The sequence below is a fragment of the Vulpes vulpes genome, chromosome 9, assembly GCF_048418805.1.
Source record: "Vulpes vulpes isolate BD-2025 chromosome 9, VulVul3, whole genome shotgun sequence".
Classification (NCBI taxonomy): Eukaryota; Metazoa; Chordata; class Mammalia; order Carnivora; family Canidae; genus Vulpes; species Vulpes vulpes.
The window spans coordinates 26,669,074-26,686,598 of record NC_132788.1 but is presented as its reverse complement, the minus strand read 5'-3'; the positions used below and the strand labels follow the sequence as shown (position 1 = coordinate 26,686,598).

The 17,525-nt window shown below is 34.4% G+C and overlaps 1 long non-coding RNA gene across 1 annotated transcript in view; it reads left to right on the top strand.

The window, feature by feature from the left end:
* Positions 1–283: 283 nt before the first annotated feature.
* LOC140593847 (uncharacterized) overlaps positions 284–17,525 on the top strand; it is a 36,734-nt gene continuing 19,492 nt past the window's right edge. Inside the window, exon 1 of the long non-coding RNA XR_011994182.1 lies at positions 284–397. This is a non-coding gene — a long non-coding RNA (uncharacterized lncRNA). The remainder of the gene's footprint in view (positions 398–17,525) is intronic.

The following is a 17,525-nucleotide window of genomic DNA, read 5'->3' as shown; positions in this document are numbered from 1 at the left end:
AAGTATAAGATTCTGGTTGTCCTCAGTTGAGTTATGTGCTTGTCCCCAAACAAATCACTGTTGGGAGGGAAAGAAGCCATGATCCTACCTCTATGGTAGGTGGAGCAGGCACCTTGGCCAATGGTCTGTCACAATTTCTCAATGCTGAGAACAAATAGTTCACTAATCACTGAGATACAGGCTGGATAGACCAGAACATCTGAAGTTCACTAAACTTGATCCCAGATAACCTTTCTGACACACCTCCAACCCTTTTGTTTTCTATGTCAGCTGTCTGTAACTTTATATCACTGATCCTGATTGGGAATTATTTCATTTATCTGTGTTTCCTGAACTGGAATGTCAGCTCTGCTACAGAAGGGATGCTGGCTTCCTCGCTTACTGTTGCAGCTCCAGGGTATGTGATGATGTATGCCACATGGGTGGAATTCAATATATGGTTAAAAAGAATAAATAAGCAAAACTGTAAATATCAGGAATCCATAATTGTAAAAGTTAAGATTCTAATATTTATTAAGAGATGATTATACTCAATATTATTGTTCTCTTAACTTTTTTTGAGAAAAGTTGGCGAGAACATTGGCTTTTTTACTTCTCTTTTTAAAGAAAGTCTTTGTCAGAGTCCTACTTACTGCCATGCAGATCTATTAATCTCACCCTGAATTGGAATGAATGAAATATTTAGGTTGATGTATATGCATAATTTAAAATTTTTCCTTTTTTCATAGCTATCCCTTGCCTTGTACATATGTGATTATTAATGTATTTTCATATATGTCCTTGCTATGTTATCTTAGGCATTTTAATTTTCTAAAAGTTTTCATTTTCTTCTCAGTAAAATTGGAGTCTTAATATCTACCTCATAGTGTATCATGAAGATTAAATAATGTATTTTTAAAAGCTAGCACAATACTGGGGTGCCTCGGTGATTCAGTCCGTTAGGCATCTGACTCTTGGTTTCGACTCAGGTCATGATCTCAGCTGAGGTTGTGAGATTGAGCCCCAGTTCAGATTCCACGCTTAGCGGGGAGTCTGCTTGTCACCCTCTCCCTGTGCCCCTCCCCTCACCATGAACATTCTCTCTCTCAACTAGGGGTGGTGGAAGGGGAGGAGGACAGGGGTGGGGTGAATGGGTGATGGGCACTGAGGGGGGCACTTGACGGGATGAGCACTGGGTGTTATTCTGTATGTTGGCAAATTGAACACCAATAAAAAATAAATTTATTATAAATAAATAAATAAATAAATAAATAAATAAATAAATAAATCTTAAAAAAAACAAACCTAGCACATTCTTTGCAATAGTCAGAATTAAAAATGATAATTATTATTTCAATTGTTATTTGCCTTTAGGTGTAGGATATCTTTTTTGGCAGAATATATGTCAACCATAATAGAGGTATCTGAATCCCCTTATAAACCATCCCTCATAAAGTCATGTTTGATAACTAGAGAATATGTACATATACATATGTACATATAATTCCTGGCAACTTCTGTCTTTAGGTTAGTAGTTTAATTTTTTTTTCAGTTCTCTAAAAATCATATTTCAAAGAGAAAGAAAATAAAATTGGTTGGGGCCATTTTCTCATAAGATGTCAGTGTCCATGGCAGGCACCTAGGTCTTACAAATTCACTGATGTTCACATCATTGGTAGAATGGTGTAAGCGAGGAACACTGAAATTTGAACTTCATTCATGTTTTCTGCTATCTTCATGTCATTCCTTTCAACTGGCTTATGAAATATTTTCTAGGGTTATTATACATCAATATATCAGATGGGTTTACCATTAAAGACATTGATTTACATGTAAAGTAGTCTAAAGTATACCAACTACACAAACAAGCAAAAAAGGAAATAAGTGCACATTATCCCGGGCAGCAGGGTCTGAGCTGTCTAGATCTGTTTGATGGAAGTTTTCCTTTTGGCAGGTACACTCCTTCATCTGAGCCAGGTGTCTCACAGTCTTGCTCCCAAATTCATACTTAGATTTGTCTCTCTAGAACTTTCCAACTGAAGATATTAGAAGCAGGGTAAAAGGCTGAGCTCAGCCAGTGGGGAGCTGCAGGAACTCACTCTTGCTGGGAGAACTTCATGCCAAGTCAAAGATCAGTAAAGGTGAAGACAGCTGGAACCAAAGAGCAGGGAGAAGCAAATATTGAAAGCTTGGGTTCAGAGCCAAGAATTGCAGGGCAAAAGAAACAATAAGAGAGGCAAATTAAGGTGTTCCAGTCTATTTCTTGGAACAGGTTTTGTTGTTTTATTACTTCCTTTTATGTGTAAGCCATCATAGGGTGTGTGTATGTGTGGAGGGGGTATTAAGCGTGGGTGTGTGCATAAGAACCATGGAGGAGATAGACACTTATCCCAGCAGAAATCAAATAGGGCAAGTGAGATCAAAGCAGCCAGCCATCTCAATCATTAAGCTCTCAATACTGGTGCTATGTGCTTATTTGCTTTTCCACATTTTGTGGATTTCCTATTTTTCTTTTTATGCATTTAGTTTTTCTTTTATTTCTATCTGCTTAGATACTTTACTACTGCATGTCTGCATGTTTGACGTATCTTCCAAGGATCAGTTTCACTTCACATTTTCTCTTGGCCTATCCTTATCCATTCATACTCTTGCCTACTTTTCTGTTTAGTAGGTTTTCTCAGTTTCTTTTGTTCCCGTGTTTATCCAGGTGTTGATTTCCTGTTCATCCTGACTTTAGATGCTGGTTTCAGCCTGTAAGTTTTGCCTGAGCAATGACTCACTTCCTGGATCATGGGACAGGATTGGGTGGATTTTTCAAACCCTGCAGTGGGCAGCTCTAAAAAGTTAAGAAGTAGTATATGTCTAGTCCATGAGTGGGAAGAAGGGAGAAGGTCCCTAAATGAGTACCACCTCTACACATCTTTGGTTCTGGTATAGTTTTATTCAAATCCAGCCCAACTGAGTATAATTTCTTTTAACATCTATAATTTCTTTTTAAGTGGCCTCTGTGTTATCACTGTTTCCAGTTCACCTATATTTCACAAATAAGCTTTGATTATCTTTCTTAAAGGAAAGCAAGTTATGGTACTCTACTACTAATGAGTTCTCCTTGATTCCCATTACCTAAAAGAAAACCTTATAGCCAAGCTTGATTAGTAGGAGTTTCACAATTTTACAAAAACACCCCTGTCTTTCAAGCCTTATCTCCCACTACCTATCACTCTTCTCTCTACACCAGGAACCAATACTCTATTCCAGCAGTACCTCGTCAAATCATTGGTGTCATCTTATGATTTTTCTTTTTTTTTTTTTAAAGATTTGATTTACTTATTTGAGAGAGAGAGAGAGAGAGAGAGAGAGAGCAAGGGAGACCACAAGCAGGGAGGAGAAGGAGAAGATTTGTCTCTGAGCAGGGAGCCCGATGTGGGCCTTGATCCCAGGACCCTGGGATCATGACCAGAGATGAAGGCAGACACTTAACCAACTGAGCCACCCAGGTACCCCATGTCATGATTTTTCAACGTTATACATATTCCTTCCCCTGAAATAATTTTCTTCCATTTATTTACCTCATTTTTTATTTTTATTTTTTTTATTTTTATTTTTTAATATTTTATTTATTATTTATTTATTTATTTATTTATTTATTTATTTATTTATTTTAATTTATGATAGTCACAGAGAGAGAGAGAGAGAGAGAGAGAGAGAGAGGCAGAGACACAGGCGGAGGAAGAAGCAGGCTCCATGCACCGGGAGCCTGATGTGGGATTCGATCCTGGGTCTCCAGGATCGCGCCCTGGGCCAAAGGCAGGCACCAAACCGCTGCGCCACCCAGGGATCCCTATTTACCTTATTTTTAAAAACTCACTTTCAAATATCATCTCTTCTTTTCAGGCTGACTCTTTGAAATGTTCATTCATTTTTAATTCTTTTTCTTTATATCTGTGTTACATATATTTAGTCTGTCTTTATAGCTACCACACAAAGAAAAACGTGAACAGCACTACCATTTGGGCACTGGACAAAACTCAGCATGTGCAGAATATCATTTATGCTTCACAACTCCCTCAGAAAGTTCCTCTGTGCCTGTTTTGAAGCCAAAGAAACTAAGGCGTGGAAGGGTTACTCACAGAGCTACTACACAAGAGGTACAGCTCAGACCTGTACCAATCTTGATGAACTTTAACACCTGAGTTCTTAATCATTTAAGAACTTAATCATCCTCTCCACTGTCTCCAGTTCCAATCTTCTGGTCTCTGTTAACCATTGGAAATGTAATAAAAGGAGTGTTGTCATTTTGATTTTAGTTATCTATATACAGTAAAACTCAAGTGGCTTAATGTTCATTCAGTATATCAGCATTTTTATGAAAGAGAAGGTGTCCTATCTCAAAAACAAAAACAAAAAAAGGAGAATGGGAAGTTATAGTACCGAACATACACATTTAATTTTAAATACTAAAAATAAGAGCATGCCCTAGGTTTCTCTAAGGTATACACCAAAGTGATTGTTTGCTTAAGACTTTCTTAACTTGGTACAAAATGTTTCTACTTTAAACTTCAAACAGGATTGCAAGGAATTTCACAATCAGTTGTCAGTGTGCTTAAAATAATGAGCTTCTGGAGGCTTACCCCATAGGCCATGTCCTAATGACAACAAAATGACTAATGAAAGTAAAATAGAATTCTACCAAGAGAGATTGGGTATTGTAGACATTCCGTCATGGAGAGATTGATTTTATAATTCATTTTGTTATTATTTTCTCTTTAGATTTGGTCTCCATTTTTCTAGACAGGCAAATAGAGGCATTTTTCCCCTCAATCATAGAATTTCATTGAAGTTGCTAGTTGTGTTTCTTGTTTCTTGTTGAGCCCTTGTTTCTTTCCATGAAATATTCAACTGAGAGCCATAACTGTGTTGAAGCCTTAAATTAACTTATGCTGTTCATTTTTATCTGATTTTGTAATCCTTTAGTGTCAAGCATATATTTTCTTAATTGCCTTTAACTTGCTGTTTTCATGCAAATTCTAATATTCTCATTCAATGTCCAATACATTTAGACTTTTTCATCACTTATTTGTCCTACCTTTTCTGATTTTGAACATTATCCCTGAGCAGTTACATAAAACATATATCTCACAGAAAAAAAACCTTTATAGTTGCTATATTATGAATAGCATGGCAAGAAAAGTCCAGGAGATTAAAAACAAACTGAAAGATCCCATCCAAAAAACTTAAATTATAAAGTTCATAAATACATTAATCTATATTAACAATATTAACATAATGTAAAACCTAAATTAACCAATAACCAATTACTATAATAATAAGAAGAAGGCTTAATTAATGGGGTATATATGGATTTACTTTCCTGATTTAAAATTCAAAAGGAAACGTAAATTAATCATGTGTTTGCTAACTATGTACTTCTGTATCTCTATTTTCATACAATTTAAATTGTTGATAAATGATTATCTTTTGACAAATTTTCATCTTTTCAGACAACACAATTTTGCAGTCTGACTGGATTATACTTACTATAGCTGAAAAGCAAAGTACCGAGTCTTTGAAAAAATTTCTATAGCAGTGCTCAAATTACATAGGTTCTTATAGAGCAGCCCGGGTGGCTCAGTGGTTTAGCACCGCCTTCAGCCCAGGGCGTGATCCTGGAGACCATGAATCTCGTCCCACGTCAGGCTCCCTACATGGAACCTGCTTCTCCCTCTGCCTGTGTCTCTGCTTCTCTCTCTTTCTCCCTCTCTCTGTGTCTCTCATGAATAAATAAAATATTTTAAAAAATAAATAGGTTCTTATATTAATACTCAATTTAATAAAGAACACCCATTCTCCAAGCATATAGGTTCACTGCAGGTAAACTACATCATGTTTATAGAGCACTTAGTAAATTATGTCATAATTCTAATACATGACAATCATATGTTACTGCCTTAGAATGGTCTTACTAAGTAGCAGAAATGTATTTACATCATTGACAATGTTTAGGACATCTCTGGTATATGATAAATATATTTTAATATATATTACAATCCTGTAATTTGACTAATAATGCAGATATGACTCAATCCCAAAGAATCTGAAGAGCATGATGCCTGGATTCTTTCCATATTACAGTTGGTAACAATGTGTGATCTACAATATCTTACATTATCTTCTTATCAACTAAAAGATTCTGTTTAACAAGGAAAACAAAATAGGATATAATTCTCAAAGATATGAAGGGATAAAAAATCAACTATTATTTTTTACATTTGAATACTTTACTTGTACTGAATACTTTTCTGAGATAAGTGTTCAGTTAAATCAAATTTTGAGTTGCTACTTTTAGATTCTTATAAAATGAATTGATTGACCATTTTAGCCCAAACAGTTGAAGCATATTTGCTTGTTGATAGCATTTTTACCTATCTTTTCTTGCCCAGAAGGGTGCTCTGCACAATGTTATCTCAGCAATTCTGTTCATTGTATTTCTAAATGCTATAACAAAACTCTACAAGATCTGTTATGTTCATACAGTGGGCTATTATTCTGCTGTGAAAATGAATAAAATATTGATTCATGCTACAACATGGATGAACCTTGAAAATAGTATGCTAAGTGAAAAAATCCAGAAACAAAAAGCCACATACTGTAGAATTTAATTTACGTCAAGTATTCAGTATAGGCAAATCCATAGAGATAGTGGTTGCCAATGGATAGGAGAAAGATAGGAGGAAATGAGAGAGTAAGTGATAATGGGTAGAGAGTTTCTTTTCAAGGTGATAGAATGTTCTGGAATTAGTGATGGTGGTTACATAACTATGATTATACTAAAAACTACTGAGTTGCACATTTTAATTATGATATGTGAGTGACATATCAAAAATGTTATAAAATTTAGTTAGAGCTTTAAATCTTCAACTTTTATTAAGCACTGATTAATACAATGTGTATCTTTTACCTTTTTTGCAATTTATTCATTTTTTAAATGCTTTTTCTTTTAAGATTTTATTTATTTATTCATGACAGACACAGAGAGGCTGAGACATAGGCAAAGGAAGAAGTAGGCTCCCCGCAGGGATCCTGATGTGGAACCCAATCCAGGACCCCAAGTTCATGACTTGAGTCAAAGGCAGAGGCTCAACCCCTGAGCCACCCAGGTGCCCCAGCAATTTATTCTAAAGAATGTGTTTTATGTATTCAATAGGATATTACTCAGCCATTAGAAATGACAAATACCCACCATTTGCTTCAATGTGGATAGAATCGGAGGGTATTATGCTGAGTGAAGTAAGTCAATTGGAGAAGGACAAACGTTTTATGGTCTCATTCATTTGGGGAATTTAAAAAATAGTGAAAGGAAATAAAGGGGAAAGGAGAGAAAATGGGTGGGAAATATGAGAAAGGGAGACAGAACATGAGAGACTCCTAACTCTGGGAAATGAACAAGGCGTGGTGGCAAGGGAGGTGGGTGGGAGGTTGGGGTGACCGGGTGACGGACACTGAGGGGGGCACTTGACGGGATGCACTGGGTGTTTTGCTATATGTTGGCAAATTGAACTCCAATAAAAAAATATACAAAAAAAAAGAATGCTTTTCTTAGAGGAAAATATGTGACATGGTACATGGGTTAATTAACTTGATTGTGGGAATCATTTCACAATGAAATGATTATATCAAATCAGCACATTGTACACACCACATTGTACATCTTTTTTTTTTTGCCGCTGCGGGCCTTTATTCACATTATATACTTTATTTTTTTTAAATGTTTCATTTATCTATTCATGAGAGACACACACAGAGAGAGGCAGAGACATGTGCAGAGAGAGAAGCAGGCTCCGTGTAAGGAGCCTGGTGTGGGACTCAATCCTGGGACTCCAGGAGAATGCCCTGAGTTAAAGACAGATGCTCAACCACTGAGCTACCCAGGCATCTCCACATTATATACTTTAAATGTTAAATGTATCTCTAAGACAAGAAGAAAAATGAAAGGCTTAGAAAACTGAAGTTGGAGAAGAGAGGATTGGCAAAGTACAGACACATGGCTAGGAAACAGCCTAGTAAGAAGGAGTATGAAGGCAAGAGGAAGATTTTGGGGGAATTTCTCCATGCCTCTAAAATGCCATCTTAGCTTTTGGAACATAGACATCTTTTCTCATGTTAGAACCTCTCTGCTCAAATAAGAAAGATCCAGGGCACAATAAAAACAAACCAAAACAAAACCAAAGAATGTGTTTTCTTGTGCCAATCATTGTGCTAAAGAGTTATCAACTGAAAACACTTTAATAAGCTATAATTGAAGTAGTTGGAGAAAAAAATTGAACTTCAGATATATCCCAGCAATGATAGTAGTGGTAGTTTTGAGTTATAATGACCTGTTTTAATAAATTAAAGATATGATGTTTTGTAAAGTAATTTATGGGCGTGTGCAAAATAAAATAGATGTGCTATATTTAAATAGCCATGGGAGGAGTTGTAATAGATGAATATATGCCCTAGTGGGACCTAGTTTGTGTTCAATGTCTACAGAAATACAACCCCTCATACTGCAACTGGCTTTGTTTCAAGGATCTTCATATGTACAAGAATGGATTGGCAAAAGGACAGGCAGCCCTTGACATCTAATGCTCTTTCCATAAGTTTTTACCCAGTCCCATTGTGTTTTGGTGGCATGACTGGTGAATAAAGGGATAAGTCCTTCTGCATCCCTCCTACAATTATTCCTGCTGGATGAGCTATTTATAAACTATTCCTTTGCATGTAAGTGGTTGCATCTCATCGATGACATTATTATTTAATATACCTGTGGGTTTTCCTTCTTTCCCAAATGAAAACATAACATTTTATGAATTTGCTTGGATAGGACAAGTAAAGGTTTTTACTGTTTACATAGTCCCTTTCTTGGAAACCTCTAAATGAGTGCTCTTCTACCGGTCTTCTTGATATTTTCTCACGCAGATTGCATGCCATACTGATGCTAGCTCTGTACTAGATGATTCTCTTATATTATCACAGCTCATGAAACCAGTATTGGTTGCCTAAACCAAATTAGGACCACTTATAAAGTGGCTAACAGAGTAAGAGGTAACCTAAATGTAAAAGTCTCTCCAATAGAAGCAGACTATAGTGGCTGAACCTATTAAATTCTTGCTTTGGAGGGTTGACTAGAGGACTCATGGGGAGATTAGCAGTTGGTAATGGGAGTCGGAGCTGAAAGACATTAGGAAATGACAAGTCCAGAGAAGTCATTATACTTAGAGAAAAAGCTAGGGAAGACTCAGGTGTTATTCATAGGAGCAGTTGGAAGTAAAGACACAATATGTTTGAGGCCCGCAGCCATGAAACCATGAGCCATGGTGCATAGGAAGAAGTATATGCCTGCTGCGAGCATATGACCAAATAGTTAGTTATTGCTAGTGTTTTGGCATATACTGTGAATAACTTTCCAATGTCTATAAATATTGGCTTTGTGATGTTATTCATTCCACAAATACTTATCAAGTGTCTATGTACCAAGTGAATATTCTAAGTGGGGGATTCATTAATGAACAGGAGAGCTCTCAGCGTGTGGAGTTTATATTCCAGTGCCCAAGATTATTTTCATAATTTTCTCTATCTCTTTATAATAAACCTGTATTACCTAAATTAATACAAGTGTTCCTTTGTTCCTTGCAGCCTGAAGAAGTCTAATAAAAATGCTGTTCCTATATCATTCTGCAGGCATTATATATATATCTGTATATATATAATTTATGAATTTAAATATCAATTCATTAAATTTTCACAATTCTGGAATTTTACAGAAGATGAAATGAAGGCAAAAAAAAAAGACAAAAAACAATTTGCCTAAGTAGATGGTGCTGTTAGTAGCATCTACTACTAGTAGATGGTGCAATGAAGTTTTTAAGTCAGGTAGCCTGGTTTCAATGTTCATGTTCTTCATCACTTTTATATGCTGCCTTTTAAACACTTGTAGAATTCCCTTTGTGTTCTATGGAGTTACATTTATATGGATATGATTCTTCTAATCTAGGACTCCTCTTGCATCTCCTAATTAATTGTATTTTTCTTAAGGACAGAGTTTCTATTCAATGTTTAATACATATCATTACAAGGATCTATGGCGAAGGGACTATAAATATTATGGATGATGAAGTGATAATGCTACTGGTTATGTTGGTCACCACTTATATCAGAAAAAAATCATTGTTCTTCCTTGAAATCTTCCCAGAATCATCAATCATGAGTGAAGCACGTATTATCACATACAGTAACATCATGGTGAATCACGATGATTCTCAGAGGGATTTGTATATTAACATATCGCTTATATATATATATATAAGGTCTGAGTCACAGGGGTGACCTCACTTAACACAACTAGCCTCCAGGTACTATGGTAATTCTTCTGAAAGGTGACTTATGTTGTTTGTTATATAACATCAGTGGGAAAGCTTTCCATATTATACTTGCCTCTGTTACATGGTAAATCTGTATTGGTTTAGGGACCTTTTTTTTTTTTTTGCATTTTCTTTAGGTTATTTTATTATGTGGAAATTGTGTGATATAGTTGAAAATGGTAATTCATAAAGATCCCCAAATCTACCACAGATGTTTTTTATATTTACCAAATAGCACCATCGGAGCAGCTTGTTAAAATTCACAGTTGAACATACTTCATTGAAATTCCCTAGTGCAAAAGGATCAAAATGTTCAAGATGCTGCAGGTGGCTTTCAAATTTATTCCCTGAGGTATGAATCTGTTACCAAGGAAACATTTTGCAAATGTTAGTAAAGCTCTCACTTATTTTGATTTTTCACACATCCCTGTAGTTTGTGTGTGTGCTGAGCCCATTTCACAGAGTGCTGCTGGCATCTACCATCCTCACTATAAATACATTATAGCCCCACAAAGAACTAAGCAGAATTATCTGGGAGAAAATTCTGGTTTTTTTTTCAGTGAGAAAGCAAAAATGGAGGATAATACTGATTAGAGATGGTTTTACCAACTCAAAAAATCCTGAAAGATATGGTTGGAGAGAATTTGGAGAAAACAAAAACAAAAACAAACAAACAAAAACCCTCAGCAAATGTAATGGTCATAGTAATTTTTTAAAAAGATTTTATTTAAAAAAAAAAGATTTTATTTATTCAGAAGAGACAGAGAGGCAGAAACACAGGCAGAGAGACAAGGCTGCCTGTGGGGAACCCAGTGTGGGACTCAATACCAGGACCCTGGGATCACTTCCTCAGCCGAAGGCAGTTGCTCAAACACTGAACCACCCAGGTGTCCCATAGTTCACAATATTTAAATGAAATCATACTAAATAAACTGTATAATTGTAAATTTGAGTGCTGATAATTCTAGGAACAGGATAGATACTAAAGTTTGGCTTATAATAATATCATTTTCTGGGACAAATAAAATACCATTTGATATTTTTAAATGATCTTCTTAACCACATTAATTGTTCACTAAAAAATGTACTAATTACCTTGTGATCCAAATTTTATTCTACTCTCAAATTCTCAACTTCATTGCATGAACAGACATACATTCTCAATATTAGAGGTCTCCGGGGTACTAAATGCATTGTTTTGTCTATTTTGAAAAGGTAATTTAACTCCATCTAATATAATCTGATAAAGCAAATTTTTAAGGAAGCTAAGCTATGGGCACACTAACAATCCATTATATGACTCAATTTCTACAATAACCAATATTTGGTAATTTTCTATAACTCAATAATTTATAAAACAATAATGCATTAATTGATCACTTGCCAGGTAAGTGTTTGATGTCAAAGTTATAAAACTAACATACATCTTCTACTTTTAAAAATGCAGCTAGTTCTAATATGAACATGATGAATGATAGTCATGTGGTATTAGGGATGAATTAGGGAGAACACGTGGGTTTTTTATTGATCCTGATACTTATTACTAAACTTTTAACTCTATCAATAGGGAGATTGTATAAAATATGAGTCTTGGTGCATATGAAGAACAGCTTATTCATGATTTCATGCCTGGAGTGATATTTATATGTTTTAAGAAAAGGTCTAGTGACTGAACAAGTCTAGTAATAGGTAGAAGGCTATGACTTTCAGCATTTATAACAAAGGAGAATGCACTTAGTTTTGGCCTTGAGCCCTCTTTTTTTCACTCTTGATTTTTTCCCCACAGACGACCAGAGAAAATTAATCTGCCACAGAGGTCATTGAACTACTGTTAGGTCATCTCCAAGGTTTAGATTGATTTTACATGGACAATTGCCTCATTTAGTGATGAGACACACTAATGATACACATTGAGTAGAGACTCTGAACTAAATTAATCTCCCTTAAATTCTAAAATATGAGGATGACATAGGGCAGGTATGAATTTAAAAGTGGTACAAGAAGATAACATATTTATCTTGGAGCATTCCAATTAAACTCTACTGGATGTTATTGTAATAGTTTCTAAATTTCCAGAGTCATATAAGAATTATTTTATTCATTGAAAAATCCTTGGGATTTATTTCAACCATGATTATCCCTTGATTTATGTACTTGCTTCTCAGTTTTTAAAAATGTCCACTTAAGAAGAGTTTATAAACTACACAAACATCCTAAGGAAATTTTATTATTAATAAATATTCAGAACTGAATGTAAACTCATAGTTTCAACATTTATACTCTACATTAAACAAGCAACAAAAATATCATAAATTTGTTGAATAAATACACACTTAAAGAACTTAAAGAGGTAAGGGTGAATAATGAAGAGCACAGAGGTATCCAAAGAACTTTAAACAGTTTAATTAAAAAAATTTCATGTTAACTTTCTCTAATACATGTTTCTCTGTATTACAATTTTAGCAGATTCAGCATAATTTTCAGGCCTGATGCCAATTCCTGTGTTTTTCAATTATTATGATAGGAGGGATGGATTATTGATGATTTTTCTTCCTAGATTATAATTTTGCCATGCACAAAAGATGTTGGTTTAGAATATATTTTATTTTCCTTTGAATGACATAGGACAGAGATGAATCAAATAATTTTATACAAATATTTTCAAAATTAGAGATTCAAGCATAAAAGTTTTTTTTTTTAATTTTTATTTATTTATGATAGTCACAGAGAGAGAGAGAGAGGCAGAGACACAGGCGGAGGGAGAAGCAGGCTCCATGCACCGGGAGCCTGATGTGGGATTCGATCCCCGGTCTCCAGGATCGTGCCCTGGGCCAAAGGCAGGCGCCAAACCGCTGCGCCACCCAGGGATCCCAAAAGTTTTTAATGTCTAATTAAAATATTTCTTTTTTATTATTAAATAGAAATGGAGTAATAGTCCATTGTATATATACACCACATGATAAAGAAGATGTGGGGTGTGTGTATATATGAATATTTCTCAGCCATAAAGAAGAATGAAATCCTGCCATTCACAATGACATGGATGGAGCTAGAGAGTATTATACTAAGTGAAATAAGTCAGTCAGAGAGAGACAAATACCATATGACTTCACTCACATATAGAATTTAAGAAACAAGACAAAGTAGCAAAGAAAAGAAAAAAAGAGGGGGAGAGAGAGAGAGAGACAAACCAAGAAACAGGTTCTTAATGATAGAGAGCAAACTGATGGTCTCCAGAGGGGAGGTTGGTGGGGAGATGGGTGAAATAGGTGATGGGGATTAGCACCAGGTGTCATCTGGAATTGTTGAATCACTATATTGTAAACTTAACACTGATATAACACTGTATGTTAACTAACTGGAATTTAAATAAAAAACAAAACAAAAAAGAATATTGTTTATTCCTTTAGCTTCAAAATTATTCAATTTTTATGTGATTGGGAATTTGTGAATTTATGCAAATGACATCATTGAGGTGAATTTATTCAGTTGACTAAAAAAGCTAGAAAATGATAATGTTAAGAAATAGCTGAAAGTAGCAATTTGAGTTCTCTTACAATGCTAGAGCTGAGTGATTATGATATTGTGGTTGTAAATAAATATTATAATATCACAGTGTTCAGATTATCCCAATGCTGGCTAGTGTTATTTCATTTTAAAAATCCCAAATTTTGTTTTGTGGAATATACATAATTTCTTAAATTTGATGAAAAACATGGTGTTAATTTGAAGCTGTTCTGTCTCTGAATAGAAGTTGTCAAGTTTATTAAATTTGAATGAATTGGAAATTCTGTGGCTTTGTAGCAAGATAAGGCACTACATTTAATTTGGAAACACGTATGTATTTTGGGCTTGGAGAAGAGAAACGAGAAAGGAGATAACAAAAAAAGTAATATGATAGAAAATAGAGCCAGAGAGAGAAAAAGAGAGAGAGAGAGAGAGACAGGGAGAAAGAGAGTGGTGTGGACAGAAAAAGCACTAATAGCATTCCTTATTTTTTAATTCTATTTTTTTAGCATGTTATTGTGATTGTGTACTAGTACGTTGCCTGAAGAGGACATTTAAACAAGGTTTACAATGTTGTGTACTTCCATTCCTGGATAGTTTGTGTACTGAATTTTTTTTTCGTATTAAAGATTTTGATGAACACTTTAAAAAATAAATAGAAATTGAAATTAAAATGAAATAGCCATATACTGAAAGACAGAAAGAAATAGTAAAAGGAAACATCTGAGGCAACAAAGCTTTGCTGTCATGGTTTAAATAACATAATTAACAGTATTGCTACTTTGAAGGTAGAGATTTTAAACCATATGTTGAAATAGGCGAACTATAGGGTACAATTGAACTTGGTCAACCTGACAACATATTTTAATTTCCCATGGATTATTTTCCCTTAAATATTTGACATGCTGGGGCCATGTCTTCTACAGTATTATTGGACAGTTAACTCAGTCAAGAAATTAAGCTTAGTTATTTCAGTGTTTTAAGATGGAGGACTTTTATGTGCTCAGAAGAAAGAGACACTAAGTAAGAACGTTTCTTATCTCTTCTCCTTTCCTTTCATGAAAAGTTGTCTCTACATCTTGCCTTCCCAGCCTTTTGGCATCCATTTAGGTGGGAAAGAGTATGTTGACACAAAATGAAGCACAGGGAGGAGGAACATGAACTTAATGTTAGGAGGTAAATAGTGATGAGAATCCCTGGATATTTTCTTGACTTCAAAATTAATACCTATCCTCTGTAGTGGCGACCCTATATTTGTACTTTTTATATTAGCTCAAAGAAGGACTGCATGATTCCCAGTGATGGCTAAACATTTCCAACAAGAACCCTTCATGAAACTGGAATGGAATTGGAAAACAAAATGGTACCTGTAGCAGATTTTCTTCTAGAATATCAAAATTTCTTTTCTATTTCTGTTTCATATTTTACAATCATTTTCATTTTAGATTTATTTCATCATATAGGTTTCTTGAAATGTCATAGTAAAGTTGTCAATCTAGGAAGACACTAATGTTTTGCTTGTAGCTTCTGATCACAGCAATCTAAGGCCCTCTTACCTTAGCTTGAAGATCAAGAACAAGGATCACCTGGGATGGTAGTAGTAGCTCTGGCTTCGATAGTTACTAGCTCTACAATACCAGAGCTTCAATAGTAGTAGCTCTGACTTCAATAGTGGTGTTGGCTTCCATAGTTCAACAGTGACATTAAGCACAATTGCCTTATATTTTTAGGCTCCATTTTATCACTGGTATAATAATGGTTAGGAGGAGGTTATCCCTCAAAACCCTATTTAAAGATGTTAAACAGAAGAATTACACTGACTTGTATAATTTCTTAAAACTGTAATATACTTCTTATGCCTAAATATTGCCCTCAATCATTAGTGAAATCAGCCTTATCATTTTAAATGACATTTGAAATATTCTGACCAATGAGAGGGAGCCATCTTGTGGTTTAGGCCCAGAGTGGCTTACATTTATTAGAAAAGAATGTATAATCTGTGAAAATATAATAGCCTTAGATACCTTATGAATGTGATCTAAAATTTTAACTTATAGGTAATTGAAAAAACTCCAATTATGAGTATGAATAATGGTTCTTTAGGCAATTTGAGGGATTTGCTGGAAACTAAGGGTATGTAGCGTATAGCATATTACTGCTTGTGATTTATTTTGTGAAAATCTTTCAGTATGTACTAAGTTAGTAGTTAAAATGCTTACTGAAGGTACCAAAGGGATTTGTGCCATCTCACTTTAGGAAATAACAGAATAATGATATTAAAATAGATAATTGTATATTACTTTTTATATTTTATAATTATATTTCTGATTCATAAGATCTAACTTTTTAATAATTTAGGGATTTAAACATGCTAATAATGGCATATGAGTTCATCAGACTTTGTTGCTTAAGAATATAATATATAACACATACTAAAATGTATGCACGTTTAGCATAAAAATACCAATGTAAGAGTCCATGAAAATATGCTCACAATGTTAAATGCTATCACATTAATATTACTTTTTAAAGTTTTAGAAAATAAATTATATTTTCTATTAGGTAAATAAGTCATATGAACACAGCATCTCTAGATGTATTTCTTTATGATATAAAGTAACATCTTTTTTCATTAGTTAACTTTCACAGACAATATGGAAACATGATCTCGAACATAACCAATTCAGTTGGGTTCTGATTTTAGAGATTCAAATTAGATTATAAAGAATATACAATCCTTTTCTCATTATTTTCTTTATTTTCATTCAAAAAGGGATAAAAACAAATAGCTGGAACTGGAAAAAATATTTTAATTTGCTATATGCAACATTTGAATCTAAACTCCATAATTTTATACAAGAATGAGTCTTATTTAGAGATTATTGATTACCTAGAAATAGTATAAACTATATATGAAATAAGCCTCTTGTCCATGACACATGGTTCCTGCAGATGTTATTTCCTTCCTTGCTTTGCTCCTGAACTTGGAAGAAGCTTTCCTGTTTGCCACCCCTTGAGATTTTCATGGCCTAATCAGTAAAGACTCAAAAAGATCTGCTGCTGATGATTAGGAGAACAAAGGGACCAGCCAGAGATAACAGCTTCCAGTCAACCATGTGCCGGAGTGAATTTTTTAGAGTAGTCCACTGTTGCGTAAAGAACATCTACTAAGGTAACTTAATAAGACAACACATGGACTCAAAAATTAGGAAACAGAAAAGCAAAGTATCTGTTATTTAGTATACTATCGTTCAGTAATGATGGCTCCATTTCTGTTTAAGACTTCCAAGGATGGGTAATTAAAAATGTAAACTGTACAAAATTACAAAAAATATATTTAGCAAATAAGCTTCTCAAAGAAGAAAGCCACAGTCAGCAAGAATAAATTGTGATGAAATACCTGGAGAAAAACAACCAATTTAGTGGTATCAAAAATGGTAGATATAATGAGAATAATGAAAATATTTTAAAACGTGGTAGTACACATTGGTTTTTTAAAAAATAAGTTTACCAATAAACTATAGTCACACTATGCTTATTCATGTTCATTTTGTTGAGCATCTATCACTTGTACTTACAGAGGTCATTGCCTAGATTCTATGGAAGCATTTCAGTAAAAAATCTGCTAATGTTATATGA